Source organism: Triticum aestivum, chromosome 5B, assembly GCF_018294505.1.
Source record: "Triticum aestivum cultivar Chinese Spring chromosome 5B, IWGSC CS RefSeq v2.1, whole genome shotgun sequence".
Classification (NCBI taxonomy): domain Eukaryota; kingdom Viridiplantae; phylum Streptophyta; class Magnoliopsida; order Poales; family Poaceae; genus Triticum; species Triticum aestivum.
Window position 1 is genome coordinate 211,652,208 of NC_057807.1, and position 15,916 is coordinate 211,668,123.

Here is a 15,916-nt window from a genome sequence, read left to right on the forward strand (position 1 = left end):
TGGAACGGATGCCATTTGCTGTTGGAAAATGCACGTCTGCACCGGGCGGCACATGCCGTGCAGCAAATACACCCTGTGCTGCGCCCATGCCATCTTGTTTGGTTATGAGCAAGTTCTATTGGAGAGTGCAATTTCTGCTACTCAAGTTCTATTGGAGAGTAGAATTCTTTGGGAATATTGTTGCTGATGGACCACAGTCCAGCACGATATGCAGATACAAGATGAGAAACAAATATGTGAGGCACTTAATGCTAAATTCGATGCAATGGATGTAGACAGTGAAATCTACACCATTTTCGTGACTACAAGATGGTTATTGACTGTTTTGTAGTTGAATAAGCTCATGAAGTACAATGCATTGTAAAGGAATTAAAACTCCTTAGTCTGTCTTATCCGATAAATTTGTGGCTGGGTGCACGATTGCAAAGCTGTCTCCTTTATGGAGGAGTTTGGCCACTACTAGGAAACATAAGAAACATGAGATATCAGTTAAAAATCTGATATCATCTCTTGATGTTGAGGAGAAAGTTATTGCTAAAGACACTATTGAGAAAGGAGGTGAGGTCTAGTTTAGCATCGATATTGTGCAGAGATACCCACACAACAAGGACAAAGGGAAAAACAAGCATGTCAAAACTACTGCCTTCACGAAAAAGAAGATGAATAAGACTAAGCTGGAGTGTAATGAGTGCGGAAGCTCGGACACTTTTCCAAGTGCCCATAACATGGACGCAGAGGTAACAGGCTCCAAGAATGTCAACATTGTGACCGTTAATAATATTGATGGTATGATAATTTGCCTATTGTTCTTTCAGCATTTCAATCATCATTTTGGTGGATTGGTTCTGGTGCTAATGTTCAAGTGTGTATTGTGACGCCCCCGATTTAATCGTACACTAATCATGCACGCAAATGTGTACGATCAAGATCAGGGACTCACGGGAAGATATCACAACACAACTCTAAAACATAAATAAGTCATACAAGCATCATAATACAAGCCAGGGGCCTCGAGGGCTCGAATACAAGTGCTCGATCATAGACGAGTCAGCGGAAGCAACAATATCTGAGTACAGACATAAGTTAAACAAGTTTGCCTTAAGAAGGCTAGCACAAACTGGGATACAGATCGAAATAGGCGCAGGCCTCCTGCCTGGGATCCTCCTAAACTACTCCCGGTCGTCATCAGCGGGCAGCACGTAGTAGTAGGCACCTCCAATGTAGTAGGGGTCGTCGTCGACGGTGGCGTCTGGCTCCTGGACTCCAGCATCTGGTTGCGACAACCAGAAAGAAAGGAAAGGGGAAAAAGGGGGGAGAAAGCAACCGTGAGTACTCATCCAAAGTACTCGCAAGCAAGGAACTACACTACATATGCATGGGTATATGTGTAAGGAGGCCATATCAGTGGACTGAGCTGCAGAATGCCAGAATAAGAGGGGGATAACTAATCCTGTCGAAGACTACGCTTCTCGCAGCCACCGTCTTGCATCAAGTAGAAGAGAGTAGATTGAAGTCCTCCAAGTAGCATCTCCAAATAGCATCTCATAGCATAATCCTACCCGGCGATCCCCTCCTCATATCCCTGAGGTAGAGCGACCACCGGTTGTATCTGGCACTTGGAAGGGTGTGTTTTATTAAGTATCCGGTTCTAGTTGTCATAAGGTCAAGGTACAACTCCAAGTCGTCCTGTTACCGAAGATCACGGCTATTCGAATAGATTAACTTCCCTGCAGGGGTGCACCACATAACCCAACACGCTTGATCCCATTTGGCCGGACACACTTTCCTGGGTCATGCCCGGCCTCGGAAGATCAACACGTCGCAGCCCCACCTAGGCTCAACAGAGAGGCCAACACGCCGGTCTAAACCTAAGCGCACAGGGGTCTGGGCCCATCGCCCATAGCACACCTGCACGTTGCGTACGCGGCCGAAAGCAGACCTAGCCTAGTGGCGTTCCAGTCCAATTCGGCGCGCGCCGCTCCGTCGCTGACGTCTGAAGTGCTTCGGCTGATACCACGACGTCGGGATACCCATAACTACTCCCACGTAGATGGTTAGTGCGTATAGGCTCGTAGCCAGACTCAGATCAAATACCAAGATCTCGTTAAGCGTGTTAAGTATCCGCGAACGCCGAACAGGGCCAGGCCCACCTGTCTCCTAGGTGGTCTCAACCTGCCCTGTCGCTCCGCCACAAAGTAACAGTCGAGGGCCGTCGGGAACCCAGGCCCACCTCTACCGGGATGGAGCCACCTGTCCTTTCAGCCCCCTCGTCAGAATCACTTGCGGGTACTCAATGAGCTGACCCGACTTTAGTCACCATCTGTATAGTATGTATGTATGTATAGTATATACCCGTGATCACCTCCCAAGTGATCACGGCCCGATAGTATAGCAAGGCAGACTGACAAGAATGTAGGGCCAATGATGATAAACTAGCATCCTATACTAAGCATTTAGGATTGCAGGTAAGGTATCAACAGATGTAGCGACAATGTCAGGCTATGCATCAGAATAGGATTAACGAAAGCAGTAACATGCTACACTACTCTAATGCAAGCAGTATAGAGGAGAATAGGCGATATCTGGTGATCAAGGGGGGGGGGCTTGCCTGGTTGCTCTGGCAAGAGAGAGGGGTCGTCGGTGACGTAGTCGTCCACAGGGGCATCAGCATCGTCACGGGGGCTACCGGAGAGAAGAGGGGGGAGAAACAGTAAATACATAGCAAGCAAGTGCATAACAGGTCAACAAGCAGAGCTAGACGTGTTCTAGCGCGGTATGAGGTGGTACTGGTTAAGGGGGGAATCATCCGGGAAAGTATTCCCGGTGTTTCGTGTTTTCGGGCAGAGGAGCCGGAGGGGGAAAGTTGCGGGTTCGATAGGTTAGGGGGGTGTGGCGGACGAACGGACTGCGTATCCGGATTCGTCTCGTCGTTCTGAACAACTTTCATGTTGAAAATATTTTAATCCGAGTTACGGATTAAAAGATATGATTTTCTAAAGATTTTATTAATTTCTGGAATTTAATTAATTAATTAATTAATTCGAAAAATGGATTTATGACGTCAGCATGATGTCATGCTGACGTCAGCAGTCAACAGAGTTGACTTGGTCAACCTGACATGTGGGTCCAGTTGGACCCACCTGTCATTCTCTGTTTAGATTAATTACAGATTAGTTAATTTAATTATTATTTAATTAACCTAACTAGTTAATTAAATTAATTAAACCGGATTAATTAACTTAATTAATTCATTAGATAATTAATTAATTTAATAATTAATTTTATTAAACCATTTTTTTTATTTTTTTATTTTTATTTTTAATTCCCCCCTTTTTTTAAACGTTATGGGCATGGGGCCCATCTGTCATAGGCCCCAGGGGCCATAGCGGGTCGGGCGTTGCGGCCGAACGGGCACAGGGCGCTGGCGCGGGCACCAGCCCGAACAGGCGCAGATGGTCGCCGGCGCACGGGCGAGGCCATTCGGGGCGATGGGGCGGGCGCAGGCCACCGGGGCACAGTGGGGGGGGGGGGGGGCGGCCAGGGGGTGGCCGCGGGCGAGACAGGGCACGGCCACGGGGCAACGGCCACGGTGACGCGAGACGGGCGCTGACCGGCGCGGAGGCTATCGGGGCACCGGCTGGGGCCGGAGGTGGCGCGGGGAACGACGACCACGGGCGGGCGCTGGAGCGCGCCGGAGATGGGGGAGGGCGAGGCGCGGGCGCGTGGGTCGCGTGGCCGGGCACGCACGCTTGACGCGGCCAGCGTGGGGTGACCGCGGTCGAGGCGCGTTCAGATGGTGAGCGGCGATGGGGAGAGACGCTAAGAGAGGGCAGAGGAGAAGGGGAGGGTGGTGGCTCACTGGGCCCTGCAGGTGTGCGAGAGTGAGCTCGGGGAGGGCTCGGGGAGGTCTGACGACGAAGAGGACGACGGCGTCCGACGAGGCGTAGGAGCTCCGGTCGTGGAGGAGGGCGAAGACGGGCGGCGACGGCGGTGTGCGTCGAGGCGCCGGCGAGGTGCGACGGGGTCGGGGTCGGTGATGAGGCAGGCCGCGGCGGGGCGGCTCCGGCGGGGGTTCCAGGCGTCGGCGGGGCGCCTTTTCTCCCGATCCAGATCTAGGGGAGGGAGGGGGGCGAGCGGGGTGGGGCGAGTGGATAGGGTTAGGGTTCGGTGGGAGGGGGTTATGCAGAGGGGGGGCGCCTGGGCCGGCCTGGGGGCCCGATGGCCAGCTGGGCCACGGCCCAGCAAGGGGTCTCCTTCTTTCTTTTGTTTTTGCTTTGCCTTTTCTTTTCTTTTTTTTACTTTCTGTTTTATTTTAAGTTCCCTTTTATTACAGTTTTATAAAAACACTAGCACCTAAATTTGTATTTATAAATATACTACTGCCACCTTAATTCTCAACCGAAAATAAAATAGTTTAATATTTTATAAAATTCAATAGGCATGTATTTAACTGTTTTAACTACTGTTTTAATTATCTTAGAGCCTTTAAACACTTTATCAAAGTTTGGTTTCTCCACCATAATTACCGCTGCATTATTTAGTTCACTCCGAACATTTTAGTTTTAAAGTTTGGAAACTTTTGTTGTTTGCCTATGTTTTAAATTTGAATTTGAATCGGGTTCGAATCAACGTGAGTTTAATCACAGTAAAGGAGGTGATGTGGCATCATTAGCTTGGGATTACTGTAGTCTAATTATCCGGGCGTCACAATTCTCCTCCACTACAAGAAATCTCGTCCGGAGATTTAAGAGGGGAGTAAGGGGGGGGGGGTTCTGGTTATTCTAATGGATCTTCTTGAAGAAGTTAATCCCTTTCGTTGATGTCTTCAATTCTTTATTCCAAAGTATCATGATGATGTTGTGGTCCTTTCTTCGGGGAACTCCATCGTACTTACGAATAGGTAAGGAGCTCTACAATGATAGGATGTTATAAGGGAAATTCATCTGGGGGTATCCCAGGAATGAACATAAGAGTATCTCTCGAGTTGAACAAATTACACATATCGAGAGCAAAGTAAGACGGTGCAATAAGAAGTTTCAAGCGGATAGGCAATCGTTCATTGCCTGAAGCAGAGTGCGAAAGGGGTTCTGAGCAACGGGAATAAGTATTGTGTCCGATACCAGAATAGATGAACAGGCAAGTGGCCCGTGAATTACATACAAAGTCAAGCACAAGGAATAACTTTGACAACAGGTGGTACAGAAGAGTCAGGTTTCGATCCTGGGACCTGTGGGTTATGGGCCCACCACGTGGGTTAAAAGTAGAAAGGGGGGGGGGCTGACATCTTGTACGATCACGATAGCAAGGCATGTCAGAGTGTAGCATGTCAGTTATGTCGGCAACAATGTCGGTACCAAGGGCGAGGGACGAAGAGAACCATTTTCCTGCTCGTTGAACGAGGCGGACCAGTAGGCGAAGTTCTCGTCCATCGGTGGTTACCGGAATGTCATCAACAAAAGTAACAGGGTCTTACTGACAGAATTGTACAACGAGGTGTTTACATAAGCAGGAGAATATTACTGCTCAGATCATATAGTTCACAAGAAAGGTTAAACCAACAATGGAAGGAAAATATGATCATCAGATTAAACAGAACAGTGGAAAGGAAATTATGTTTAACCACATATTTCAAGGGTATATCCTTCCCAAGGACAAGCAGAGCATGATATCCATGTCAGGATATAATGTAGAAAACTCTTTAGGTAGGGGAGAAAATTTTTATGACATTACCCACACAGCGGTGTTTGGATAATTGATCAAGAAACATTTAGCATTGGGCTTTAAATGTTCTTGTTGAAAATCGGAGTACCACAGACATGCTTCGAGATAGCATTGTCATGGTCTTCAAGCAAAGGTCGGACTTTGGATTCACAAAGGATCCCTCAGGAACAACTTATAGAATAAGTCTTACAATTTCCTCATGGAAGAATCGATAGCCTTGCTGACAAGGAAACTATAACAATAGGTCCTCTGGCCAGGTGTACTAGGCATGACACCACCTTACCGGGTCATATAAATACCAATGTTATAACTCTTGGAAATATGTCCCAACCATCATATCTGACCAAGATTCAGATCCGATTGGTGTCATGATACCTCAGACTCAGGATGCCTGAGAAGAAAAGGGTGCGACACAAATAGACGAGAAGACATTGTAAGATTCTCGGGGAAATGAACTATGAAGTGATTTCCGTTAACAAGAGTCCATCATTAAACCAAGGAGAGGACAAGGAGGTGTCCGGTGAACTCAACGGCAATTCATCAAGATTTCCAAAAGATGGATTTCCACAATTAAGTGAACAAGGAGATAACATTTGTCAGATCAAATGATATAAGGAAGTATGCTCGAGGAAGACATACATAATTAAACATTGGTTGAAAAGTGCGCCCGAAATATGGGTTGGGTTGCACGACCAATGTCAGAATGGTGATTCAATAATCAATAGCCTAAGAATGAACTTTCGACCATTAACTTCAAAGAAATAGGGTTGCTAGAAGGAAAGAATCCAAACAACACCGTTCACTTGTTGGAATTAACACGGGGACCAAGAAAGAATGGTGATGCTGAGAAGTATTTCTATGTCAAGAATTCTCAAGAGGTGGAACAAATCTCAGAACATTCTTGACATAAGGGATGGTAATACTCCAAGGTAAAGAAGAACAATTGCTGGATAGCAAGGAACTCAAGGTATAACACCAAACATGAACAAGCTTGTGTTGGTGGGAAGGCAATAAAGTGGTCGATGATAATACAATTCATCGAGGGCAAGGATGGTATTTCTCATCATGAATTCAATTGATATCCTGGATGAGCTCAGAATGTTGATGATCACGACACCTTTGTCGCGAGAGTTCATGAAGATGTAATCGATCCGCGACGTCAACAAGTCAAAGGAATTGGCGAAGCGAAAGGTTATTGGAACCAAGGGTACGACACAAACTCGAAATCAAGTTTGTTGGTCAAGGAGAAATGGTATGACGAGGAAGATCGACGTAAGCTTAGCTCATCGTCGAAACTGGTGCTCCCAGAATAAGGACCAGGTGGCACAGTTTGAAATCATCAAGGCAATGATATAGCCAAACAGGCTAGGAATGGCGTGATCGGGTACAAACTCGTACTTAAAGAAGATTACTGAGAGTTGTTGAACCGTAGTGCGGACTCGGTTCAGTTATCGATGTCTTTGAGTGTTTAATAACTCAGAGCCCATGAAAAATTGTAATCAGTGAGAATGTAGTACTTGATGAAGAACTCATAAGGAGTTATGCAGTTCCAAGATAATCTCGAGATACCAGGGGGTAATACTCGACGATAGTCCAAAGTAGAGCTTAGACTAGGGTATTGCTCTAAAGAAGGTAAGTGCTTAAACTTGCATGAGAAATGGTATTTCAAGGAGATCATGGTCGGAACCACGATTGCAATAGGCCAAATCCCAGATATAAGAACTTATACCAAGGGAATAATTAATTTAAGAGAAGCTTTAATGATATGATCTACATCATGTCCATGGGCATGAACACAAAGTTCAAGGTCGACTCCCACTTCTTCAATGCATAACCTTTCATTCACCTCTCGTATTTCGAAAATGACATTAGTTGTTGAAAGTGTTTTTTTTACCTGGTGCAATACCAGATAAATATGACCCGTGTAATCTTTCGGGTTCACACGGATTAGGGAAGGCGTAGGTTCAACCCATCAGGGCATCTTAGGAACATATACCACAAACTTCAATAGTAAATACCACCAGCTCGAAAGCAGAGCATGGTTGGCCAAGCAGATGATACAATTTACCAAAGGCACTATGTATCAGGGGAAGAACTCACAAGGTGATTGAATATGAAGGACACTGTCGGATAGCAATCCAACAATGGATCGGGCAATCCACAACGGAGTTGAGGTGAGTATCGGTATTCCAGAAAGAATGCACGGGCATCATATTATAGAACATCGGAATAATTCGATGCTTAGATAACAAAGGAATTATGATTTCCAAAACAAAAGATCAGAAGCAGTCGCTCTGACCAAGGATGGATAAGTTGGATAAACCAGAGGCACAATTGGCGACAAATAGTTTGGTCGAGAACCAGCTCATGTTCAAAAATGATGTCTCATTCGGAAAGATAAGTTAGAAGGGTTGATAGATGATTGTGTGCATTCGCACACATGTTGAATCAATAGGATCAAAATGACGGTGTCAAAAGATACTAGTGAATATTGCCAGATATATGGGAAGCATCCATAATGCTAGTAGACAAGTATTTGCAGAGCAATAAAGCTGCTAAGGATTTTCGGAGGATTGAATAGTATTTCAAAGACTTTTGTGAAACACCTGAACAACTGGGATGAGCGGATACTCGGAAGGTGCGAGAAGTTATTCCTAGGGGTATTCAGGTGGCAAAGAACTGCAAGGCAGTAGGCACAAAATATTCTCAGGGTATCTTGTAATAAAAAGATCGACTGAGAATAAAGTAAGCACGACAGGTGTAAGTATTTATCCATAGGGATATTTCAGTGGTAGGGAATTGCAAAGGCAACGGGCACAAGGTCTCAAGAGAAAATCGGAGAGTATCTTCGAAATCTTCTGGTGCAGTCGGTGATCATCTGGACCGAAGGGCCTCTCCGGGAGAAAGTATTTTCGAGAACCTAAAGTTAGATTTTTGTAAAAATCGTTTAACCCGAATAGAGGAGAGTTCAGAATCCCAGAGTAAAGGTCGGGGAGTAAAAGATCCTAGTACCACCCAATGGCGACGTGGGCCCATGGGCCGCACAGCCATGTTAGTAAAAGTTTTGTAAAGTCTAGACTCGACTTCGGCCAAGGAGTTGGAAGGGGGATTCCTACAGGCAGTCGGCTCTGATACCAACTTGTGACGCCCCTGATTTAATCGTACACTAATCATGCACGCAAATGTGTACGATCAAGATCAGGGACTCACGGGAAGATATCACAACACAACTCTAAAACATAAATAAGTCATACAAGCATCATAATACAAGCCAGGGGCCTCGAGGGCTCGAATACAAGTGCTCGATCATAGACGAGTCAGCGGAAGCAACAATATCTGAGTACAGACATAAGTTAAACAAGTTTGCCTTAAGAAGGCTAGCACAAACTGGGATACAGATCGAAAGAGGCGCAGGCCTCCTGCCTGGGATCCTCCTAAACTACTCCGGTCGTCATCAGCGGGCAGCACGTAGTAGTAGGCACCTCCAGTGTAGTAGGGGTCGTCGTCGACGGTGGCGTCTGGCTCCTGGACTCCAGCATCTGGTTGCGACAACCAGAAAGAAAGGAAAGGGGAAAAAGGGGGGAGAAAGCAACCGTGAGTACTCATCCAAAGTACTCGCAAGCAAGGAACTACACTACATATGCATGGGTATATGTGTAAGGAGGCCATATCAGTGGACTGAACTGCAGAATGCCAGAATAAGAGGGGGATAACTAATCCTGTCGAAGACTACGCTTCTCGCAGCCACCGTCTTGCATCAAGTAGAAGAGAGTAGATTGAAGTCCTCCAAGTAGCATCTCCAAATAGCATCTCATAGCATAATCCTACCCGGCGATCCCCTCCTCATATCCCTGAGGTAGAGTGACCACCGGTTGTATCTGGCACTTGGAAGGGTGTGTTTTATTAAGTATCCGGTTCTAGTTGTCATAAGGTCAAGGTACAACTCCAAGTCGTCCTGTTACCGAAGATCACGGCTATTCGAATAGATTAACTTCCCTGCAGGGGTGCACCACATAACCCAACACGCTTGATCCCATTTGGCCGGACACACTTTCCTGGGTCATGCCCGGCCTCGGAAGATCAACACGTCGCAGCCCCACCTAGGCTCAACAGAGAGGCCAACACGCCGGTCTAAACCTAAGCGCACAGGGGTCTGGGCCCATCGCCCATAGCACACCTGCACGTTGCGTACGCGGCCGAAAGCAGACCTAGCCTAGTGGCGTTCCAGTCCAATTCGGCGCGCGCCGCTCCGTCGCTAACGTCTGAAGTGCTTCGGCTGATACCACGACGTCGGGATACCCATAACTACTCCCACGTAGATGGTTAGTGCGTATAGGCTCGTAGCCAGACTCAGATCAAATACCAAGATCTCGTTAAGCGTGTTAAGTATCCGCGAACGCCGAACAGGGCCAGACCCACCTGTCTCCTAGGTGGTCTCAACCTGCCCTGTCGCTCCACCACAAAGTAACAGTCGAGGGCCGTCGGGAACCCAGGCCCACCTCTACCGGGATGGAGCCACCTGTCCTTTCAGCCCCCTCGTCAGAATCACTTGCGGGTACTCAATGAGCTGACCCGACTTTAGTCACCATCTGTATAGTATGTATGTATGTATAGTATATACCCGTGATCACCTCCCAAGTGATCACGGCCCGATAGTATAGCAAGGCAGACTGACAAGAATGTAGGGCCAATGATGATAAACTAGCACCCTATACTAAGCATTTAGGATTGCAGGTAAGGTATCAACAGATGTAGCGACAATGTCAGGCTATGCATCAGAATAGGATTAACGAAAGCAGTAACATGCTACACTACTCTAATGCAAGCAGTATAGAGGAGAATAGGCGATATCTGGTGATCAAGGGGGGGGGGCTTGCCTGGTTGCTCTGGCAAGAGAGAGGGGTCGTCGGTGACGTAGTCGTCCACAGGGGCATCAGCATCGTCACGGGGGCTACCGGAGAGAAGAGGGGGGAGAAACAGTAAATACATAGCAAGCAAGTGCATAACAGGTCAACAAGCAGAGCTAGACGTGTTCTAGCGCGGTATGAGGTGGTACTGGTTAAGGGGGGAATCATCCGGGAAAGTATTCCCGGTGTTTCGTGTTTTCGGGCAGAGGAGCCGGAGGGGGAAAGTTGCGGGTTCGATAGGTTAGGGGGGTGTGGCGGACGAACGGACTGCGTATCCGGATTCGTCTCGTCGTTCTGAACAACTTTCATGTTGAAAATATTTTAATCCGAGTTACGGATTAAAAGATATGATTTTCTAAAGATTTTATTAATTTCTGGAATTTAATTAATTAATTAATTAATTCGAAAAATGGATTTATGACGTCAGCATGATGTCATGCTGACGTCAGCAGTCAACAGAGTTGACTTGGTCAACCTGACATGTGGGTCCAGTTGGACCCACCTGTCATTCTCTGTTTAGGTTAATTACAGATTAGTTAATTTAATTATTATTTAATTAACCTAACTAGTTAATTAAATTAATTAAACCGGATTAATTAACTTAATTAATTCATTAGATAATTAATTAATTTAATAATTAATTTTATTAAACCATTTTTTTATTTTTTTTTATTTTTATTTTTAATTCCCCCCTTTTTTAAACGTTATGGGCATGGGGCCCATCTGTCATAGGCCCAGGGGCCATAGCGGGTCGGGCGTTGCGGCCGAACGGGCACAGGGCGCTGGCGCGGGCACCAGCCCGAACGGGCGCAGATGGTCGCCGGCGCACGGGCGAGGCCATTCGGGGCGATGGGGCGGGCGCAGGCCACCGGGGCACAGTGGGGGGGGGGGGCGGCCAGGGGGTGGCCGCGGGCGAGACAGGGCACGACCACGGGGCAACGACCACGGTGACGCGAGACGGGCGCTGACCGGCGCGGAGGCTATCGGGGCACCGGCTGGGGCCGGAGGTGGCGCGGGGAACGACGACCATGGGCGGGCGCTGGAGCGCGTCGGAGATGGGGGAGGGCGAGGCGCGGGCGCGTGGGTCGCGTGGTCGGGCACGCACGCTGGGCGCGGCCAGCGTGGGGTGACCGCGGTCGAGGCGCGTTCAGATGGTGAGCGGCGATGGGGAGAGACGCTAAGAGAGGGCAGAGGAGAAGGGGAGGGTGGTGGCTCACTGGGCCCTGCAGGTGTGCGAGAGTGAGCTCGGGGAGGGCTCGGGGAGGTCTGACGACGAAGAGGACGACGGCGTCCGACGAGGCGTAGGAGCTCCGGTCGTGGAGGAGGGCGAAGACGGGCGGCGACGGCGGTGTGCGTCGAGGCGCCGGCGAGGTGCGACGGGGTCGGGGTCGGTGATGAGGCAGGCCGCGGCGGGGCGGCTCCGGCGGGGGTTCCGGGCGTCGGCGGGGCGCCTTTTCTCCCGATCCAGATCGGGGGGAGGGAGGGGGGCGAGCGGGGTGGGGCGAGTGGATAGGGTTAGGGTTCGGTGGGAGGGGGTTATGCAGAGGGGGGGCGCCTGGGCCGGCCTGGGGGCCCGATGGCCAGCTGGGCCACGGCCCAGCAAGGGGTCTCTTCTTTCTTTTGTTTTTGCTTTGCCTTTTCTTTTCTTTTTTTTACTTTCTGTTTTATTTTAAGTTCCCTTTTATTACAGTTTTATAAAAACACTAGCACCTAAATTTGTATTTATAAATATACTACTGCCACCTTAATTCTCAACCGAAAATAAAATAGTTTAATATTTTATAAAATTCAATAGGCATGTATTTAACTGTTTTAACTACTGTTTTAATTATCTTAGAGCCTTTAAACACTTTATCAAAGTTTGGTTTCTCCACCATAATTACCGCTGCATTATTTAGTTCACTCCGAACATTTTAGTTTTAAAGTTTGGAAACTTTTGTTGTTTGCCTATGTTTTAAATTTGAATTTGAATCGGGTTCGAATCAACGTGAGTTTAATCACAGTAAAGGAGGTGATGTGGCATCATTAGCTTGGGATTACTGTAGTCTAATTATCCGGGCGTCACATGTATACTGACGTTTGTATGTTCACTTCTTATCATGTCGCACAATATTTTTTTCCATCCTAATAAAGAATGGGCGGCATGCTTCAGTTCATGGTATTGGCACGGCGGATCTGAAGTCCACTTTGGGAAAAAACGTGCAACATGTTCCTGCTATGAACAAAAATCTTGTTAGCGGCTCTCTTCTATGTAGAGGGGTTTAAAGTTGTTTTAGAGTCCAATAAAGTAATTGTGTCGAGATATGAACAATTTATAGGCAAATGCTATGAGTGTGGAGGCTTGTACCGCTTTTTTGCAATAAGTCAGTGAACCAAATTTGTGCTGGTATTAATGATTATGCAAGTGTTTGACACTCTCGTTTATGTCATATTAATTTTGGTTTAATGTCTCGGCTATCCAATATGAGTTTAGTTTCAAATTTGACTACCGCCAAAAGTTCTAAGTGTCATAGTCATGTGCAATCGAAGCAACCTTGGAAGCCTCATATGACAGGCGAGGAGAGAAACTTAGCACCTCTAGAACTCATACGTTCTGATCTATGTGAGATAAATGGTGTATTGACAAAAGGTGAAAAGATATATTTCATGACGTTGATTGATGCTGCCAGTAGATTTTGCCATGTTTATTTGTTGCAAACTAAAGATGAAGCTTCATACTACTTTAAATCTATAAGGCTGAAGTTGAAAATCAATTAGAGAGAAAGATCGAGTGTTTTACGTCGGATCATGGTGGCGAGTAATTTCTCAAAATATTTGGCGATTTCTGTGAAGAACATGATATTATCTCATGAGAGGATGACTCTCTATTCTCCCCAATAAGCAATAAACAGGTTGTCGAGAGGAAAAACTGAATATTTACTGACTCGGTGAATGCCATGTTAGAAACCGCTGGTTTATCTAAGGTATGATGGGGGAAGGGCTTTGTTGACTTCATGTCAAGCCCTGAATAGAGTTTCTAAAAATAATAAAGAGAAAACCCCTTACGATTAGTGGGTTGAGAGAAAACCATCACTTTTTTTGAAAGAAAAATCAAGCTTTATTCATTAGAAATAATCATTACATCGTTTACGAGGATTTGTACAATTGCATTATGTGGTTCCTCGAGCCAAGCAGAAATGAAGGGAAATCTAGCCAACTTGGCAAGTTCATGAGCAACTTTATTTGCTTCTCTATTACAATGCTCGAATCTAGAAGTAGGAAAATCGCAAGCTAAGTGGAAACAGTCATCAAAAATTGCAGCTGCTGCCCTCGACGATCGTCCTCCTCCGTTCATGGTCTCGATCACCTCCATATTATCCGAGTTAATAATTATGCGATTACAACCTGTCCTTTGCGCAAGCGATAGGCCAAATTTTAACGCCAAGGCGTCAGCCATCAACACATTTGCACACTAGTCAATCTTACCATTTCCCCCACCGATGAACCTACCTTAGTCATCTCTTAAGACCGCTCCAATCGTACCCCTCAGAAGGTCTTGGTCAAAAGAAGCATCAACGTTAAGTTTAACAAATCCCGTCGGGGGGCTAGACCATCCTCCTCTTTTCATGGAAGCCTTCGACGAGGAGGGATTAACAAAATTGGCAGTGTGAGCGCGTATCCCCATGGATATTTGTTGTGCATTCCGAGTAGTCTCATTGTGTACCAATTTGCGCCTTTCCCACCATAAGTACTAGGCTGATATGGCAATCATGTCACGCACATTACGAGTGCCCATAATACATAGTTCCTGATCTGGTAATGAAAGTAAATATTCCAAGATTGCCTCACCCGCATAGTCTATTTTACAAGCTCCGGCAATAATATCGTCCATCCCTAGTCTTCTCCAGACTTCTTTTGCTCTGTCACAGAAACAACAGATGTTTTGTGTCTTCTTGCCCAAATGAGCAGGCGGGACACTTAGGCGAGACTTTCACATGTCTATTAGCTAAGTTAACACGACACGGAAGAGTGCCATGAAGTGTACGCCAAATAAATAGTTTAACCTTTGCTGGACAAGCAAGTTTCCAAATCCTCGCCCAAATAGGATTGATCGTGGTACGTCCCATCCTATTGGTATGTCGTAACTTGTTCCCATTCCACAAAATAAGCAGACCGAACCGAAAAAATTCCATTTTTTGTGAAATTCCAAGCTACGAAATCTGGCATATCATGTTGCGATATTGGGATCGCAAGCACCCGCTGAACATCAATAGGCCATAGAGTCTGTCTGAGGAGATCTTCATCCCAACTATTTAGGATTGGATCAATCAAATCTGCTACCTTCCGTAACAACTGGCCTCCCTTAGGGGTAACAATTTTACGGTTTGCACAATTTGGAATCCAGGCGTCCTCCCAAATGTCAATATTCTGCCCATTTCCCACTCGCCAAATATGACCACGCTTCAGGGAGCTCACACCCGCCATAATACTTTGCCAGGTGAAGGAAGAATCCTTCTTCAGGTCAGTGTTCAACAAGTCACCGTCAGGATAGTATTTGACTCTCAAAATAGTAGCACATAGAGAATCCGGATTCTCGATAAGACACTGATGTCTACTACACAACCTTCTTCTTGTAGACGTTGTTGGGCCTGCAAGTGCACAGGTTTGTAGGACAGTAGCAAATTTCCCTCAAGTGGATGACCTAAGGTTTATCAATCCGTGGGAGGCGTAGAATGAAGATGGTCTCTCTCAAACAACCCTGCAACCAAATAACAAAGAGTCTCTTGTGTCCCCAACACACCTAATACAATGGTAATTTGTATAGGTGCACTAGTTCGGCGAAGAGATGGTGATACAAGTGCAATATAGATAGTAGATAAAAGGTTTCTGTAATCTGAAAATATAAAAACAGCAAGGTAACTAAAGATAAAAGTGAGCGTAAATGGTATTGCAATGATAAGAAACAAGGAATGGGGTTCATACTTTCACTAGTGCAAGTTCTCTCACCAATAATAACATAGATAGATCATATAACAATCTATCAACATGCAACAAAGAGTCACTCCAAAGCCACTAATAGCGGAGAACAAACGAAGAGATTATGGTAGGGTACGAAACCACCTCAAAGTTATTCTTTCGGATCGATCTATTCAAGAGTTCGTACTAGAATAACACCTTAAGACACAAATCAACCAAAACCCTAATATCACCTAGATACTCCATTGTCACCTCAAGTATCCGTGGGCATGATTATACGATATGCATCACACAATCTCAGATTCATCCAACCAACACAAAGTACTTCAAAG